The sequence below is a fragment of the Lathyrus oleraceus genome, chromosome 1 (genome assembly GCF_024323335.1).
Source record: "Lathyrus oleraceus cultivar Zhongwan6 chromosome 1, CAAS_Psat_ZW6_1.0, whole genome shotgun sequence".
NCBI classification, from domain to species: Eukaryota; Viridiplantae; Streptophyta; class Magnoliopsida; order Fabales; family Fabaceae; genus Lathyrus; species Lathyrus oleraceus.
In genome coordinates, this window is record NC_066579.1 from 190,304,221 (window position 1) to 190,311,357 (window position 7,137).

Consider the following 7,137-nt stretch of genomic DNA (forward strand, 5'->3'; position numbering starts at 1 on the left):
CTATAGAACACATAGCCAGATACATGACTGAGGCAGGGGATTTGGCGAACAGTGAGAACCTAAGAATGAAATATTTCCCCAGTTCTTTAACGAAGAATGCCTTCACGTGGTTTACAACTTTGCCACCAAATTCCATAGATACTTGGCCTCATTTGGAGAGATTATTTCATGAAAATTTCTACATGGGCCAAACTAAGATAAGTCTTAAGGAATTAGCCAGTATTAAAAGAAAATCACTGAACCTATAGATGATTATCTGAATAGGTTCCGTTTGTTGAAATCTAGATGCTTTACAGTAGTTCCTGAACATGAATTGGTCGAAATGGCCGCTGGAGGGTTAGACTATTCCATTAGGAAAAAGTTAGATACCCAATATCTAAGAGATATGGCCCAATTAGCAGACAGGGTTCGACAGGTCGAACGTTTAAAAGTTGAAAAGGCCAGAGCGAATAAGAATTATAAGAAAGAAAGGGTTGCTTATATCGAAGTCGAAGATGAGGAGTCTGAAATCTCTAATGACCCTTATGGTCTCGAGGAATTCGAAGTAGATTTGGCTAAATTAAAAGAAGCACCACCTTATGCTTGTAAATTACTTACACCTTCGAATGGCAGGAACCCTGTCGAAACTGAAAAGAATGATAGATTTCCTAAAAAGACTTACACATTTGATGTTACCAAATGTGATGAAATCTTCGATTTATTAGTGCCTTCTAATACCAAAATTCCTCCGTTAGAACAACGGAAGAAAAAAGGCTTCTGTAAATATCACAATTTCTTAGGCCATAAAACCTCACAATGCTTTCTTTTCAGGGATCTTATTCAGAATGCAATTAAGGATGACCGCCTTAAGTTCGCTGACAGGGGGAGAAACCAGATGAAGGTTGACGCTGACCCCCTCAACATTACTGACACAAATTATGTTGAACCTATCGAAATCAACATGATTGACATGGTGGAAGTGGAGGTTGTGAAGGAAACAGGAACTGAAGGCTATGTGCTAGTTGGAAAGCAGGTTACTGATGGCCTAAATAATGATGTTCCCTTTGGAATTTATGTCGAAGGTGAACAGGTTGTTGATGTCGAACCAAAGGCCACTGAAGGTCTTAATGGGAAGGCAACTGAGGCTACTGAGGGCCTAAGGAAGAAATTTGAGGAAATTTCAATCACTGATGGCGCCAATCTAGGTGTCAACATGGTGGATCTGAACCAACCCCCCCCCCCCCCCAGAGATGGAGGAAGTGGAGAGGTTTATGAAGATATTGCAAGAGGGAATGCAGTTTGGCTATCCCAAAGCCAATGAGAGCCTACATTAATACCTTTGGAGGTGTCACAAAAGAAATTCTGACATGTTGCTGTGCCCAAGGTGTAGCATCATGATGTGTCGAAGGGTGGCTGAGGACTATGAAAGATGGCAACGAACTAAGACTGAGAGAAATTGGAGAAAGGAAAGCCAACTACTGAAGGTGTATCCCAAGCCTGGAGAAAGCCTTCTTGGTTTTATTGTGTGTTGCTACAAGTACGAAACAAATGCTTGATGTGTCCCAGATGTAGGGCAGTTTACAACAGGGAATTGGCTGAAGCGTTCGAGAGAATTCCATCTAACCAAGGTTGGGATGGACACGGAGGTAACCTGAATATGTACATATTCGACAAGAGGGGAGTTCCTAGGAGGCAAGACGACCCTCACCCAAGGGCGAAAAAAGTTATGTTTAAGCTTTCGGCAGAAGTCCCTGAGGACAAATGGACTCAGATGGGGTCGAAGAAGGGAAAGTGGAAAAGTTTTGAGGATGGAGGAAGAACCTCTTGGGCTTATAGAAAACAGTTCCAGGCATCTAAGAGAGAGGCTATTAGACTGGAGAACTACAAAGGAAAGAATCCCATGTCAAGGTCCCAATGGAGAAGACATCAGAGGTTGAGGAAGGCTGAAAGAGAGATGACTTCGAGGGAGATTGGAGAATCCAGCAACAACAAGGTCCCCTCAAATGTTACAAATTCGACCAAACCCCCTATAGGAAGGAAGTTGTTTTCATCTGAAAACAAAAACACAAATTAGAAAGTTCAGGAGGAACAAATAAGGGAGGAAGAAATGCTCACTGACAACTTTGAGTCCGACGGAGTGTCATCTATTAATATAAATTGCAATATGGTATCAGTTCTGCCATACGAATATAATCAGGAGACGGAGATTGAAGACAATGAGGAAGCAGATGCCGTGGAGATGGCGAAGCATAAACCTGTGTGTTACTATGTTCTCAACAACGACGCTGTCGAAGAGCAGAATGCTCTTTTTGAAAGGCCTCACCAAGGGATGCAGAACCATCTGAAGCCCCTATACATTAAAGCTAAAGTTGAACATGTGGGGGTGAACGAAGTTCTGGTGGACGGAGGAACAGCAGTCAATCTGATGCCTCAGTTCATGTTAAAAAAGATAGGTATGTTCGACACTGATGTTAAACCTCACAATATGGTATTTTCGAACTATGAGGGTAAGATAGGGCAGACTCTGGGTGTCATACAAGTAGATCTGACTGTTGGATCAATCACAAGACCAACAATGTTCATGGTGATACCTGCGAAGGCGAATTACAACTTGCTGCTAGGAAGGGAATGGATCCATGGAATATGGGCAGTTCCTTCGACCATGCATCAGAGGGTATCCATCTGGAGAGAAGATGGTGTAGTAGAAAATGTTGAAGCTGACCCAAGTTACTTCATGGCGGAAGTGAACCATGTAGATAAGAAGAACTTTGACAGGAACTTGGCTCATATAGGACCATGCCACCCAGCTGAAGACATCTACTCCCCAAATAAAAATGCTTTTGTATTTCTTGACTCTACATCCCAATGGCTTTCACTGGGATAAGGAAATTATGGGGGACCCAGAAGAAGGGGAATCATCTGAAGTACGGCCAACAGGCTGGGATGAAGACCTGGATTATGCTTGAGTCTTCTTTTTTCTAAAAGATTTCGGCCTACATGGCTGAGAACAAAAGAAAAGCGGCTCTCGAAGCCGAGATAACTAACATGACTGACGAAGCCACATATGGTGAAATTTATAATGCAGGACCTGGGGAGTACTTTAAACCAAAACCCCCTGACGAACAGGTGCCTATGCAATTAACAGACCAGAGGTTAGATGCCATCTATGACGAAGAGCCTCTGGGATTTGAAAAAGATCCAGTGACGTCGAGTGCGAAGATGTTAGCGCAAGATCCCCTTGAAGAAATTGATCTTGGAGATGGGAGCACAAAAATAATCACCTACATTAGCACTAAACTGGACCCCAAGTTGAAGGTAAGAGTAATTGAACTGCTAAGACAAAACAAAGACTGCTTTGCTTGGGACTACGACGAGATGCCTGGTTTGAAGAGTGAACTCGTCGAATTGAAGCTGCCTATCAAGGATGGCAAGAAGCCCATCAAGCAGACTCCAAGGAGATTCGCCCCAGAGATCCTCTCAAAGATAAAAAAAGAGGTCTGAACCGCTGTCGCGCGCGGATCAAAACGAGTAATTTTGTAAAAGCGTAATACAACGACAATTTAACTCGAATATCGTCTCAAGGATTCTTGTTTGTAATAATTAAACGTAATCGAATGGGGGGTTGATTTGATGTTCAATTACAAAAATGTAGAAAATAAGTGATTATGAAAAGTGATTATTTGAATAAGCTGAAACGAATCAACCCACTATATCATCTTCCGACTTATCATTGATCCCTATAAAATTCCAATTCCCTAAACGGGTCTGATCCTATTCGATTACAAAAACTACTGACAAGCGCAATAACAATTATACGAAGTCTGTCCCTGAATTCCGAGTAAAGAAAACGGATTAAAACTATTGCGAATTAAGCAAACGCAATATGATCGAACGCGATAATGCAAAAGCTACACTAATCACGAAATTGATTCAAAAGCAGACAACAATCAAATTAAAGAATTCTATCATGTAAAAACAATTAAATTAAGCAAGTAATTGTGATTATAGATATAATTCAAAGGAACAGATTAATGGAAAATTATAAAAGAACCTCAAAGTGGCATCCGATTACAGTGAATTGATTCTTGGGAAATTAGTTCTCCATAGTCATTCTTTACAAGCTCTCCAATTCGTACATGAACCGTGATTTTCCCATTTAATTCCCAATGGTGTACGACTGCTAGACCTAGGGGAAAACAAAGACCCGTTTTACAACTCAACTGGGTCGATCCAGCCCACTCAAATGACCCAACAAAAATACAAATAAAATTCTGCAACTTCAACAGACTTTCTGGCCCTGCTACAGTCCGATTCAGCTCTCGACTTCTGAACAAAAGTTGTAGATCTTTTTCTTAGCTTTCCATCAACTGATAGCACGTCTCAATCTGATACTCCTAGCTCAAGATATGATTTTTCTCGCGAAAGCTGCTAATGCTGAAAATTAAATACGAAAATTAAATAAGTGTAAAAATAACATAAATTATGAAAACACATTAAAACATAAAAATAATCAAAGCAAACTAAAGAAATGCTTGAGTACAAACATGAAAGAACGTGCATCAAAATGCACTGATCAAGGTCGAAAGACTTCTTCGATGCAATTTCATCAGGACCACAAGGTATGTAGAATGGATTGCAAACATAGTTCCTGTAATTAAGAAAAATGGCTCTTTAAGAGTATGTATAGATTTTCGTGATCTAAATGCAGCAACTCCTAAAGATGAGTATCCAATGCCTGTGGCAGAGATGTTGGTTGACTCAGCTGCAGGCTATGAATATCTTAGTATGCTTAATGGATATTCTGGCTATAACCAGATTTTCATTGCTGAAGAGGATGTTTCCAAAATAGCCTTTCGATATCCAGGGGCAATAGGCACTTATGAGTGGATAGTTATACCCTTTGGTTTAAAAAATGCTGGGGCAACATACCAGCGAGCAATGAATTCTATATTCCATGATTATATAGAGACATTTATGCAGGTTTATATAGATGATATTGTGATAAAATCTATATCAGACGAAAATCATCTAACCCATCTCAGCCAATCATTCGAAAGAATGAGAAAACATGGCTTAAAGATGAATCCTCTTAAATGTGCATTCTTTGTGCAGGCTGGAGATTTTCTGGGCTTTGTGGTCCATAAAAAGGGGATAGAAATCAACCAGAATAAGACGAAGGCTATTATGGAGACCAAAGCACCATCAACTAAGAAAGAATTGCAATCATTATTAGGAAAGATAAACTTCCTGAGAAGATTCATCTCAAACTTAAGTGGTCGAAATCAAGCCTTCTCTCCCCTCCTACGCCTGAAACAAGGGAATTTCGAATGGAATGATGAACATCAAAAGGCATTCGACAAGATCAAGCATTATCTGACGAATCCTCCTATCTTGTCACCACCATGTGGAAAGAAGCCTATGAGATTGTATATATCAGCTTTCGACACTACTATAGGTAGCATGTTAGCACAAGAGAATGAAGATGACGTCGAAAGAGCCATTTATTATCTTAGTAGGGTTTTAAATGATGCAGAAACTAGATACACTTCAATAGAAAAGTTGTGTCTTTGTTTGCATTTCTCTTGTACTAAACTCAAGTATTATATAAAACCTATTGAAGCCAATAAGTATATGTTATCGAAGCCAATAATGCACAGTCGAATTGGCAAATGGGCATTAGCCCTCACTGAATACTCTTTAGCCTTTATGCCTTTAAGGTCAATGAAGGGACAAATAGTATCAGACTTTATTGTAGACCATGAAGTGGTTGAAAGTCCTCAACTTCAAGTTGAGTTAAAACCTTGGAGATTATTCTTCGACGGTTCCACTCATAAGGATGGAAGTGGAGTTGGGATCATGATAATTTCTCCTGATGGAATTCCAACAAAACTCAAATATAGAATCGAAGGTCCCCTTTGTTCTAACAACGAAGCAGAATATGAAGCCCTTATTGCAGGACTTAAGGCTTTGTTGGAATTGGGGGCAACTAGGGTCGAAATTAAAGGAGACTCAGAATTAGTAATTAAGCAACTAACGAAAGAGTACAAATGTATAAAAGAAAATTTGATTATGTACTTCGTCATTGCAAATAGGTTGCTCAATTTTTTTGAATATATAGACATAAAACATGTTCCTAGAATAAAAAACCAAGAAGCTAATGACTTAGCACAAATAGCTTTAGGGTATAGAATTTCAAAAGAGAAGCTAGAGGAACTTGTCGAAGTAAGAGGAAAAGCAATGGCTGCCAGATTGTCTCCGACAGATTTGGAAAGCACTCAGTTAGGATATGCTAACAAAGAAGAGTTTGAAGTACTGGCCATTGATACCTTAATGGATATAGATTGGAGGAATCCAATTATTAATTATCTCAAGGACCCTTCGATAGATACAGAAAGAAAAACCAAGTACAAGGCTTTATCTTATGTTTTGATGGGGAATGAATTATTCAGGAAAACCCCTGAAGGGATCCTGTTGAAATGTTTAGGAGAAAACGAGGCGTACTTAGCATTATCTAGTGTACATAGTGGAGCCTGTGGAGCACACCAGGAAGGACATAAGATGAAATGGTTGCTTTTGAGATATGGAATGTATTGACCCACCATGTTAAAAGATTGTAGAGAGATTGCTAAGGGTTGCCAAGAATGTCAAGTACATGCAGGAATTCAACATGCTCCTGCAAGTGAGCTTCATGCAATTATCAAGCCTTGGCCTTTCAGAGGTTGGGCATTAGATCTAATTGGGGAAATTCGACCTACTTCATCTAAAGGTCAAAAGTACATCCTTGTAGGAATTGACTATTTCACTAAATGGGTCGAAGCAGTACCTTTAGTAAATGTGGATCAAGAACTTATCATTGAATTCATTCAAAGTCAAATATTATATAGATTTGGGATCCCAGAAAGTATAACAACAGATCAAGGATAAGTTTTTACTGGTCAAAAGATGCAAGAATTTGCAAAGGAAACGGGTTTCAAATTATTAACATCCACACCCTATTATGCTCAAGCCAATGGGCAAGTCAAAGCAACCAATAAAGTAATAATTGGTTTAATCAAAAAGCATGTAGGGAAGAAGCCAAAAAATTGGCACAAAACTTTAGATCAAGCACTTTGGGCTTGTCGAACCTCCCCTAAAGAAGCTACTAACACTACACCTTTC